General features: G+C 38.5%; 1 protein-coding gene across 3 annotated transcripts in view; it reads left to right on the top strand.

Annotated features, from left to right (window-relative positions):
- LOC102155844 (spermatogenesis-associated protein 31D3-like) overlaps positions 1 to 12967 on the top strand; it is a 190299-nt gene that overhangs the window by 147374 nt on the left and 29958 nt on the right. For 2 of the 3 annotated variants that reach the window (XM_038527002.1, XM_038527000.1), the window contains one exon: positions 11091 to 11265. The gene's annotated coding sequence lies outside the window, so the exon portion shown is untranslated. Of the gene's footprint in view, positions 1 to 8378; positions 8558 to 11090; positions 11266 to 12967 lie in introns of all 3 variants that reach the window. The other variant, XM_038527001.1, reaches the window with a different exon arrangement.

Below are 12967 nucleotides of genomic sequence, written 5' to 3'. Positions count from 1 at the left end.
CCACCCAGTGTATGGGGTTTTGTTATGGCAGCCCGGGCAAACTAGTTTATGCTGTCTTTGCAAAGTGTCTCCTCTGAATCTCAGGTGTACCTGGTTAGGACTATCTGGGCACGGTGGAGCCCAGACTCATAAATTCTTTTCCTTTTATTTTCTGAAGCATCTTTTTCTTCTCCTCACTGACTGTTAGTCCCTTGGTACTGAAGAGCAGGCATGAAAATATCCCGGCCCAGGAGGTTGCTAAGGTAGCTTTTACTTCCCCAGGGTAGTTCCCTGCGTTCATTCACCGTGGCAAACTTCTCATCAGGACTGCTGGATACTAGAAGAAAATCTAGCCATGTTTTCATAGCTCCAAAGAAAAGTGTTTGCTTTGGGGGACAGGAGGAGGAGGGGGAGCTAGATACATTTATTGTTTAATATCTTTCTTTAATCCCTGATCAGCTGTAAATGCCCTGCCCATAAAACTAGGCTTTTCCAGTCTTCTAGATTTTTGACAACAACAACAACAAAAAAAATGGTTGAGAAATCTGTTTAATACATGCAAGTGTGAAGATGCCATGCTGGAATATTCACAGACTAGGTACTACTGGAGGGCGAGGACCATATCTTTTTCTTCTTAATGCTCAGCATCTGCTACAGAGCCCAGGACACCGTATTCTTCCAGTAAACATTTGTTGAATAAATTAATCTGTGATTGCATTGATGACCACGGTGATTTAGCTCATCAGGGTCACTGGGTAGATGTTTGTCACTGCATCACATACACAAATTCTAAAGTTGCATCTTTGGATGGGACCATGACTTCTTAGGTGGGGGTATATGAACGAATAGCTGTGTTCTCCAAGAAGTACCTCCAAATAAGTTCTCAGGACCAAATACTCATCACTTACTATTAATACACATGATAAAGGTAAGTCCTTTACATATAGTATTACCAGTCCCAAAGTATAATTTTATAATTTGAAAATTTTTGTGACTGAAAATACTTCTAGTAGGTTTACTGGGTGTGGGAAATAGTTTTAACATTAATGAGTGTTTATGATGAACTAAGACTGTGCTAAGCCCTGTATATACAGTATCTCATTTAATCATTGCAACCTATCTATGAGGTTGATATTATCACCACTTTACTGATAGGAAAACTGCTTTTAGACAGATTAATTTGCCCATAAATGGCAGAGCCTGGATTCAGATGGTTGTTTTCCTAACTGCCAAACACTCTGCTGGTGTCAAGCTTTAGTGGGCTAAAACTCATTTAGGGGAGTTTGATAAAATACAGATGCTTAGGTCTCATTCTTAGAAAACCAGCAAGTCTAAGGTAATCTAGCAAATCTATATATTTAATTATCATGCAGATGACCTGAATGCCAGTGGTGCATAGACCACACTTTGAGAAGCACTGCTCTGTATATGAGATGTCAAATATGCAGTGTGATTTATTTTTTACTCTAATGTCATAGATGCAATATCATTTTCTCCCTTATGGATGCCCAGTTGTTTTAGCACCATTTATTATGATGACTATTCTTTCTCCACTTCCTGGTTTCATTTTTGTCATGAACCAAGTGTACATATACATGGGCTCTGAACATGAACCTCCTATTTTGTTTTTTCCGTACAATTCTTATCATCCATTGAAAACATACTTTGAGAAATCCCACTGTGAATAAAGGGCAAAGAAATCTTGGAAAACTCCATGGATCATTTTGTGACTGGGTATTGTATCCATAAAATTTGGAGATGACCATTTACAAATCAATGCTCAGTTTTTCCTGGGATCCTCACGGGCCTACCAAGTGCAATTTTTGGTATTTGTAGAAATTGGTTTACAGCTCAGTAACATCCAGGAATTACTCTTTTTCCCTCTCAACTGTCATTATTTTCCTTCTCCAAATCCTCTTTTACCAAATCAGCAGTAAAACATGTTAGAAAGCAAGTCATCTTTTATTAAGAGCATCCTATCTTACATTCAAATGTCATTAAGGAAGAAAGATGACATATAGACATAGCAGTATTCACCTCTAAGTTTCTGCTTTTGAACAAACCTTCCCCCTTCCTGCGATTTGCTGTTGTCTCAAATGGGGTCCCTACTGTCAATTCAGCATCATTGAATCCAATTTAAAAATGAGAAAAACAGAGTATATATATTTGCCCACTGGTACAAAAGGCTACCTTTTAAATATAGCTTGATGCCAACAAATAATTTGATATACTGTCCAGCAAACTCTTAAAAATATCTTTCATTTTTATAGTATTATATGATACAGGTTAAAAAGCATTTGCATTGAAGGGTAGGGAAACTGAGGCATAGAGTTGTGAAAATTATTTAACTAAAACCATCAAGGAAATTATACAAACAACCAGAGATCCCACTGCCTTGTTTTTCAATGAGTTCTGGGCTTGGAGGCAGTTACCCAGCTGGATTTCCAAGAAGGGCAAAAGCTGTTCATTAGAAATGGTTAATGCATATAAAAAGGGGGGAAAGAAGAAAAAAGAAGGAAACAAACCATAAGAGACTCTTTTTTTTTTTTTTTTTTAAGAGACTCTTAATGAGAGAGAACAAACTGAGGGTTGATGGAAGGAAATGGGTGGGGGATGGGCTAGGTGGGTGATGGAGATTAAAGACAGCACTTGTTGTGATGGGCAATGGGTGTTGTATGTAAGTGATGAATCACTGAATTCTATTCCAGAAACCAATATTGCACTGTATGTTCACTAACTAAAATTTAAACAATAATAATAATAAAAAAAAAAAGAAATGGTTCATGCAACACCCAAGTGTCCATTTACATCTGCAGTCATAGATAGTTAAACACTGACCCAGCTGGCCACAGGAAGTGTGTGGGCTAAGTGAAGGGATGGCATCCAAATGATTATAGTATGGCCACCTCAAATTCTCAACACTGATAGCATTGAAAGTGTTTTGTTATTGTTTTTGTATTGTTTTCCAGTATAGGGGTGTGGTAAACTCAGATGAGGCTGTGTTATGTAGTAAGTATCCTTTCTCCATTCTCTGTCAGTGAAAAGCTTAACAACTAAGTGTTGAAAGAACTTCCATTGTTCTACAATTGGGCACACAACTCATGGAGACCAACTGGTGACTTGATAGTCACTTGGGGAGAAGCAAATGGATTTGAAGACCCAAGAAATCACCCATGCCCACTGCACTAATGGAAGAAGTTCATGGGCTTTCTTCCTTCTGCACAGAGTCTAGTTTCTCTTTCTTTCGTGCACAATTAGCTGACTTTTTTTTTCTCCAGTAGCTTATGCAATTGTTGGCTACTGTGTGTGTTGACTATATTTGTATTTTCCCTGCACTAGCAGTCATATTTTATTGTTAAATTGGAAATAAGGATCATTATGTTGTAAGCTAAAGTTGAGAAAGGAAAGCAAGTCATCTTTGAAAAGTCCTTTTCTTGGACAGCCACACCCCTGATAGGCCAATGGACAGTGCTGGGAAGAAGGGTGGTGAGCCTTGCATTAAGGTGGAATAGAAGTTTCTCAAGCCTCCTCAATATCAATAATTCAGGGACAACTGGGTGGCTCAGTGGTTGAGCTTCTGCTTTTGGCTCAGGGCATGATCCTGGAGTCCCGGGATCGAGTCCCACATCAAGCTCCCTGCATGGAGCCTGTCTCTCCCTCTGCCTGTGTCTCTGCCTTTCTATCCGTGTTTCTCATGAATAAAGAAATAAAGTCTTAAAAAATAATATTCAGATTTCCGATCTGTTCCATTGGGGATGCTGATTCAGAGGGGTTGGGATATGTTCCTAGAATGTGTATTTTAACAGCCACGTGATTATTATCATTAGGAAGTGTAATTTTGAAGATGTGAGTCCAGTCAAGGAGGTCCCTGATTCCCAGATATCCCCCATTGTTCCCACGGAGGCAATTTTTTCTTTTTTAGTCCTTTGCCAGCCTCTGTTCTGTACCTGCCACCAACTGCCATTTTGTCCCACTTGGGCAGGTTATTCTTACCTCAGATTCTCATGCCCTCATCACTGTACCTCAGCCTAGAGTCTCCACCCCATCTCAAGTCATTCCCATTCTACATGTCTCAGTCACAGTGGTACCAAACGATTTGTTTTTCCATGCCTATCCCAACCTCTTCAAATCTTTCAACTCTTTTCATGTTCCATTTCTTTTTCTTTTTCTTCTTCTTCTTCTTCTTTTTTTTTTTTTTTTTTTTTTTTTTACAGAGGGAGAGAGTGGGGGCTAAAGGGGCAAAGGGAAAGGGAGAGAGAGAATCTAAAGCAGGCTCCACAACCAGTGTGGAGCCTGACACAGGGCTTGATCTTAACAATCCTGAGATCATGACCTGAGCCAAAATCCAGAGTTGGATGCTTAATCAACTAAGCCACCCAGGTGCCTCTCACATTTTATTTTCTTCATGGAATAGAATACCTTCTCTCACTAGTTTACCCATTATGCTTCCGTTTCTTCTTTAAGAACTCAAATATCACAACCTTAGGAGTCTTCTTCAGCTGCCCCAGACACAGTTAATTCTTGTCTGGTGTTCTCATGGCACTTTGAACCTCTCTTCCCTATAACATATGTTAGGTGGTAATGATCTGTTTACTTGTTTGTATCTCTCAGCGGGCAGCTTGGAGAGGGACAGTGTCTTTATGTTTATATTCCAGTATCTAGCAGAGTGCCATGTACATAATAGGAATTTTTAAACATTTGCTGAATGAACTTTAGACTTTAATGACTATATATTAAATTATTATTATCAAATAAAAATATATAGATTTATTTATATAAATTCAGATATTTATTTATTTGTTCATCCATTTATTCAGACAAATATCTTTTGGGTCCTGATTATATGCTAAACATAAGTGATTCAGTGATAAGCTAAAAATACACACTGTCCTTGCTTTCATGGAGCTTTGAGGTAAGAGAAATATATTAATACAATAATTATGAAATTATATGAAATACAAAATTATATGAAATTATATGAAATACAAAATTATGATGATTTGCTGCAGTGAAGAATACCAAGGATAAGCCTATGGAGGCAATGAAAGCACATAATGTGGTGGGGGTGGGAGGTTAAAAGCTGATATAAGTGCTGATAATGAAAAGAAACCATCTAGGGAGGGAACAGAGTGAAGAACCTTCACTCTGGAAAAGGGAAAAAGCCTGTTCAAAGGCCCTGAGGTGGGAGGAAATATGGCAAGAACAAGGAACTGAAAGATGGATCGTATGTACAGAGTAGAGAAAGCAAGTAGATCTATGGCTCAAGAAAAGACTGTCACTTAGGGCCAAGAATTTTCATCAATCTTATTAAGAAGTTGTGTCTTTATTCTAAGTGCAATGGGAAACCAGTAAAAACAAAACAAAGGAAAACAAAAAAACCTGAGTAGTTTGGTGACTGTGTTATTGCAGTTTTGTAGGGACTTATACCTATCAAAGAATGATTTGCTTTACTATTTATTTTTGTTTTGACCACACAAACTACTTCAGGACAGGAATCATGCCTCACATTTCTTAGTGTTCCCAGCATCTAGCACTATATAATAAATAGAGTGGGCAACCAGGAGATGCATGTTTCTTGTTTTATTTCACATTCTTGAGAGTGAGGCTTTTTGTAAACACAGAAAGAAACTTAGTTAACTAGACCCACTGGATAGCCTAAAATGACATAACAATTTGTGTTTAAATTTGTGAGAAACATGTTTGATACGGTGAGTGGACAGCTGGTTACCCACAACAGTCAATCTATGAAGACTGTTTCATAAGTGCTTGTGAAACTAGTCACAGTTTGAAAAGAACCTGTTTCCCTTGCTTAATAAAGTCATTTTATCACTCATGACACTTGGAGTTTTGCCATTAGGAAACAATACTAGAGCTGTAATGATGCTTTGGACTTTAGGAGTCCTGTTTTGAAAATGTAGATAAATACCTAATTGGGAGTAAAAGATATATTATATTTATCAACTGACATCTGTGGAATATTTTGATGGGGATTTAAATATAAAGGTAATTGTGTATCAGGGAAAGATCAGGGGCATCAGTGATATGGAAGTGAAATCTGCCAGGTGGCCTCTTCCTTGTTTTTGTTTTTGTTTTTTAATTTTATTTATTTATTCATGAGAGACACACAGAGAGAGAGGCAGAGACACAGGCAGTGGGAGAAGCAGGCTCCCTATGGGGAGCCAGATGTGGGACTGGATCCTGGACCCTGGAATCACGACCTGAGCCGAAGACAGACGCTCAACCGCTGAGCCACCCAGGCGTCCCTCACTTCCTCAGTTTTGCTTCTATTGTTGCCTCTAGAAATGAAAGTCATTTTGTGAATGATGGTGGTGATTGTGCTACTGACCAAAGCTGAATCTGACTGGATGTTGGTTTCACAGTGAAACAAAGAGTACTTTTCTTCATAATCTTTAAGACACTATGAAGTGTAATGATATCAATGAGGAAAAGTGCGATAGACTTTGTGAGATAAGTTGCTTTGTCATACAAGCTGAGCTGGTGGCTCCATAGCCCCAAAGCCTTCATGATTCAATGGACTTGTCAAATCAACTTCTTGGAAACAGTTCTTTCTGTAAGGCCAGGATTTCATTAGAACTAACATTAGTACTAATATTAGGTGTACTTTCTGATCTTCCACCACATTTTCCCCAGACTTCTTTATTTGCCCTATTGCTCAGTTAATTTCTAGTTGCTGGAGGGGACAAAAATGAGAAAGGAAACCTTGGTTGATGTTTTGGGGCAAGGGTGATTTTTCCAGAATATTCCATGAGGATTTGAAAAATTAAGAACTCTGTACATGACAGGGACACATTTCCACCATGCACATTCAATGAGACTTTTCTTATTTCCCTCTAGGGCTTTCTCCACTCTGCCCTGTGGATGTCTATAGCATCATTTTTATATTTAGCAATTGTTCCTCATTAAATGTATTATGACCATGGCAAATCTTGAATTAAAAATATTTTTAAGTGAATAAAGCCATTCTAACATTAAATATAATTGCTTTATTTCCTCACAGGAGATGGCCATAGATCTTGTTTGGAGTTTTAATAAATTTTTTAAAATCACCATAAGGAATAAGGTTCTGATTATGCAAACAGCCACACTAACCAAAAATGGATCCATTTTTTTTTAACCTTTTCTTCTGAGAGATACTCATCTCAGGTCCTAATTTTCCAATAAGTCTGAGTCAGTGATTAGCAAACTAAAGGCCAAATCTGGCCAGCAGCCTTTTTCTGTAGACAGATTTTTATTGGAACACAGCCATGACAATCTATTTAAGTACTATCCAAGGCTTTTTTTTATTATTATTATTACAACAGCACAGTTGAGCAGTTGCAACAGAAAGCACATGACCTGCAATGCTGACAACATTTATTATTTTACAAAAAAAGTTTGTTGACCTTGGTCTAAGATATGTTTCTCTATATTCTTTGACTATTGACTATGCTAGAAGCTCCTTGAAAGCAGAGACCAAACACAATTTCTCTTTGTATCTTTAGTGCCTCTCACACTGTCCTGTTGGAAAGAAGTGCTCAAGTCCAGAATGAAAGAAAGTAACTTAATTCAGCTGTATAAATAATCCTGCTACCCTCACCCCCAACCTGAAAGACTATGGGAAAGAACCACTGAAAACCAGACATAGGGTGATTTTCTACTAGGATGGTTTTTTATTGATTTTCAGGAAGATCTGTATCAATTACTCTGATCCTGGTGTTCTGAAGAGGGTTGCTGCTGCTCTCATTTAAGCAATTCAGGGATGGAAAGACAGGGATGTGGGGGAGGGACCAATTCAACTTTTGCTGTCCCATGAGAATTGGGGCAAAGGGATTTATGAGGAGGGCCCAATGTCTGGGTACTGGGCAGCATGGTCAAGGAATAGCTAAGCTGGCATCTTGGGTTTTTTGTATTCCCAAAATTACTTGCCCCAGCAGGCAAATTCTGTCTCAACATTTGGTATTATGTGAAGAATATTTTTAGGAGGCAAATGTACTCCTCCATTTATCTCAATGCTCTTGTTGACTTTCCCTACATATGTAAATGTAGATTAGTTTTTGCAAAAAAAAAAATTATAGATCTAATACCTTGCTTGAATAGGCATTGGAAAGGGCTCAGGAAAATACTCTTGGCCAGTTTCCTTAATAACCAAGCCAGAGGTGGCAATTACATATAAGGTTTATTATCACTCTGGCCCTTCTTCCCCTTCTACCGTCAGATATCACTAGTAGATCCCTACATTCTTTCTGACATAGGTAGCTTCTGAATCCTTCTTAAAATCTTCCAAGTAACTGCCACCAATTAGTCAGAATTGGCACGTGAGATGAAACCCTACTTGCCAGAGCTGGTTTTATATATTTCTAGGCGTGAGGATCCTATTCTATCTCTTATTTCTTCCTTAGCTCCTTCTGTGGAAATCTATCCAGGCCCTAAAGGAATGGGGGAGGCTAGGCAAGTCAAGGCATTGTCTACAGAATGCTGAGCAAAACATAGATGTGAGGTGATCAGCTGGAAAAAAGCAGAGACACATTGGAAAGTCACACGAAGTGGACATGGAAAAGGAAGGAAGAGCTAGATTAAGGTAAGCATTGGCATCCAGGCCAAGACATTTGAATGTAATTTGGAAAGTCAGTGTTGCCGAAGGCTGGTAAGGGTGTTAGTCAGAGATCTCTGGAGAAACAGAACCGATAGGATATGAATACACACACACATACACACATACACACACATACACAGAAAAAGAGACAGACAGAGGAGTAATGGTGGGCATTTGTTTTAAGGAGTCAGCTCTTGTGAATATAGAAGTTGGCAAGTTCAAAATTTGCAGTGCAGGCCATCAGGCTGGAAATTCCAGCAGGAGCTGATATTGCAGTCTTAAATCTTAAGGCAGTCCGGAGGCAGTCCTTCTTCAGAGGACCTCAGTCTTTTTCTTAAGTCCTTTACCAGATTGGAGGAGGCTCACGCACATTGTGAAGGGTCAGATCATCTGCTTTGCTCAAAGTTTGTGGAATTAAATTTAACATCTAACAATTTCATAGAAATTATTGGTTAGGACAAAGTGGGTTTATTTAGGTGAAACAGAGTTGATTTAAAGAAAATTATTAAATAAATACTGGGTGCAGATGGTATAGGGATATGTCAAGGGCATATGTACGAAAATGGCTGAGATCAGAGAATGGTAAGCAATCGAATCACTATACTCTTGTAATAAGGAAATGTCATAAGGAATTGGAGTTTTAAGGAGATTAATTCTGTTGCCTTGAACAAAGGCCATTGGCAAAAAATATTCACCAACAAACAATAAATATGAAAATGTCCTCTCTTGTTACAGTAGTGAAATTCTGCCTTTTTTAAAGATGCTAATTTTTTGCTAAATTTCCTGAAAGTAAGTTTCCCAGTCTGCTTTTTTAAAAGTAGCGGTTTATTTAAAACAAGTAGTTTTAAATTTTATGTAATCTTACCAGTTGGGTCTTTTGCTTTATGATTTCTTAAAATGATTTTAAGCTTAGAAGGTCATCTTGGTTTTTTGAAAAATTATCTTATTTATTTATTTGGCAGAGAGAGAGAGAGAACACAAGAAGGGGGATCAGCAGAGGGAGAGGGAGAAGCAGACTCTCCACTGAGCAGGGAGCCCAATGCAAGGCTCCATCCCAGGATCCCAGGATCATGACTTCAGCCAAAGACAAAGGCTTAACCAAGTGTCCCACCCAGGCACTACTCATCCTGGGTTTTATGAGACTGATTATGAGATCATCCTGGGTTTTAAATTCACAAATCTATCACCTTGTTTGGGCATTTGGAAAAAGGGCATTTTTAAATATTTTATTTTTTGATGTACCTGGACTTCTTTTGTTATACACTATGATGGCTGCATCTAAACTAATTTTATTTTCCCTAAATTTCCTACCTAGTTACTCCTGTACAAGTTCCTTTCTGGTAATGTCATTTTTATTTTCTAGCAAATTCATACACAGATCTAATTCTATTTCTGCACTAGCTCTAGTCTATGTTTGGTATCTGTACATTGTTTCTTATTTCAGTAGTAAATTATTTCAATGATACGACCTTATATTTAAATTTAAATATATAGTGTGGCTAGTCCCATCTCATATTCTTTCTTCAAAATTTTCTGTGATAAACATATTTTTCATCCTGAAAACCTCAGAATCTAGTCAGATTCTCCAGAAGTTTCATAGAATGTTAATTGGATTTGTGTAAATCATGAAGGTTATAATAAATTCATGTATAATTCATTTATGTATGAATTTATGCACATTTTCAATCAACTTTTGATGTTTGTGACTATAGAGCACAGATAAGATTAGAGTCAATGAATTAATCTAAAATAATAATGAAGACATTTTATCTCTGTTGCCTCCTTCACTTGAGCAATTTAGATGTATAAATAGCCAAATTGAACTTAATTCCCATCATTTTTGCACCTAAATATCTGGCCTATATATAATCCAACAATCAAGGATTAAAAGACTGGCCTTAGGAGAAGAATAAAAGAAACAATGATAAAATTGTCAGTGAATGAATTTAGATACTCTTGAAGGATAATTCACATTTAAACTTTTATTTTCACTTTCATTTTAATTCCCTAGGACTTCAAATGGAAACACATGATCCCATCTGCAAGGATCTTCACCTGCGTGTTTTCAAAATTCTTTTTCTCATTAGCTTTGCCCTTCTTATGCTGTGGTAACTGCACAGCCTGTTTTGGCTCAGGCTAATTCTTGGTACTTTTGAATCTCTCTTGATAGCAGAAAGCAGTGATCAGACAGGTTGAACAATTCAATGGAAATGTAATCTGATCTCATTTTAGCCACATGTAAGAAGCAACCTGCTGTGAACCAGAATTGTAATCAGAATTATCTGATTCCTGTGACCCTTCCTTCTTTCTCTGCCCTGGTGAATGATGGCTAAGGAAATTTAAGGCATGTAAAACATGTACCGTTGATTTGTTGACTTGGCCATTGAACCCAACATCTTGCCTTCTTGCAGGTAAAACTACAGATCACAAGTTCTAGGTTGTATTTATAAGGGCAAAGCATTGACATATATTCACTTAAGTTGCTTCTTGACTCAGGAATGTCTTCTTTCCCTTTAAGCTATACTTCCAGCATTGGAGCCAGGTGGGAAAGCAAAGCAAAAGCAAAGCAAAACAGCAACCAAAACCCACAAAGTGGTTGGTTAACTGTTGGTAAAACAGCTGAGCTGCAAAGAAGGAGGACCTGCAGACCAGAGCTGACATGATGTGAGTTTGGTCAGTTCACGGATGTGAAGGTAAGAATCCTCTGCAGCTGGCTAAGGAAGGCCAGTTTCAATGCAGGAAAACCAAGAATGAGTAGTGGACAGTGGAGAAACAGGAGAAGAGAGGAAAACTAGACATAAAATGACAAGGAACAGAAAACATAGCAAACTTTAGTGTTGGGGGTGACCCCTGTGACATTGCTGAGTCCCTGTGATCACATCTCCCTGTATTTGCCCTTATGTAGTCCTCCGTCTTTGAACTGGAACAGGGACTGTGACTTATTCAGTCTAGAAGTGGCAGAGTGATGCTGTACTACTTCCTGTATCTATACGGGAAGCCTGAGAAGTTCTGCTTCTGGGCTCTGAGCCCTGATCTGCTCTATAGAGGACTCTGTGACCCTCCTGGAGCTATGTGGAGAGGCTATGGGAGGAAAGCCCAGCCAAGCCCAGGCCCCACCAATGGACTGCATCCATATAAGTGACCACTGATAAGATCAGCAGAAGAGTTACCTGATTAAGCCTGGCCCAGATTGCAGAACTGTGAGCAAACAAAATGTCCTTTGTTTTAACCCAGGAAGTTTTGGGGCTTTTGCTCTATCACAAAACATGACTGTTAGTATGATAATGAAAGAGAAGCAGGAAGGCCCGAGGCCCAGAGGCTCTGCTCTCTGGGACAGTGTGGTGTGGAGTGAAGATGCAGGCCTGGGACCATGGCAAGCTCGGTCATAGCTTCACTTTTTACCTTTTGCTCTGTGGTCTGGGGCAAGTTATTTAGTCTCTTGGGCCTGAGTTCCATTATCTGTAAAATGAGAAAAATATTTCTTCCCTCACCAGAGAGTTAAGAAATGAAATGAGTGAGACTTTGGGGCACATATTTAGTACCCATCAAACATGAGTTTGTTCTGTTCCATTTTTCCTTAGAGTTCCCTCCCTCACCCCTGCAGGGGTGACCTAAACCACATTAACTCTTAAGGAGAGTCTTGTACCCTGCTAAAGGTCATTCTGTCATAGGTCAGTTTTATACTCTGTATGGATTTGATAAACAACCACTGTGTATATATGAAAAAGAAGGAATCCACTAAATTCTAAGTGATGGATATTTATTTTTTTTATGATGGTAGGTTTTGGGGCCAGTGTGCATTTGTGTCTATATGTTGAAATTTATACTCCAGCTCCTCTGGAATATCACAGCTGTTTATTAGACCAAGCTTGAGTCATGAAGGAACATTATATTCAGTTTATTTGTTGGTGGAACATGTGAAGGCATACATTAGATTTCCATTAGATTTTCACATACAAAAAGTTACTCCCTCTATTATTTGTAAAGCTCACTTAGGCAAAAACTTCACATTTTGAGGCAGCACTGGGTAAAATTTGGTGCTTACTGAACAACTGTCTTCATATAGAAAGTGTTAGGACTCCAGAAAGAAAGGAGTCCTACATAGTGTGTCTGAATTATGTTAAAACTGTGCAGAATCCAAGTTTCCAAGGCTTCTGAGAGAAAATACACGTATACACACATACACACATACGTACAGGCCCACACACACATGAAAGAGAGAACTATGGAGGGAAGAAGTAAGCCTGCTGTGGCCTCAGTTTCCCACTTATAAAAAGAGAAAGCCAGACTAGAAGGTTCTCCAAGGTCATTTCCAGCTCTGAGTGCAGCACACATTTCAAATCTGTGCCTGTATTCACCCTTTGTGGACAGTGAGATTCAAAAAAGGTTGTTCTC

The sequence above is a fragment of the Canis lupus genome, chromosome 1 (assembly GCF_011100685.1).
Source record: "Canis lupus familiaris isolate Mischka breed German Shepherd chromosome 1, alternate assembly UU_Cfam_GSD_1.0, whole genome shotgun sequence".
NCBI classification, from domain to species: domain Eukaryota; kingdom Metazoa; phylum Chordata; class Mammalia; order Carnivora; family Canidae; genus Canis; species Canis lupus.
Note: the sequence above shows the minus strand (reverse complement) of the source record. Positions and strands in the feature narration are given on the sequence as shown.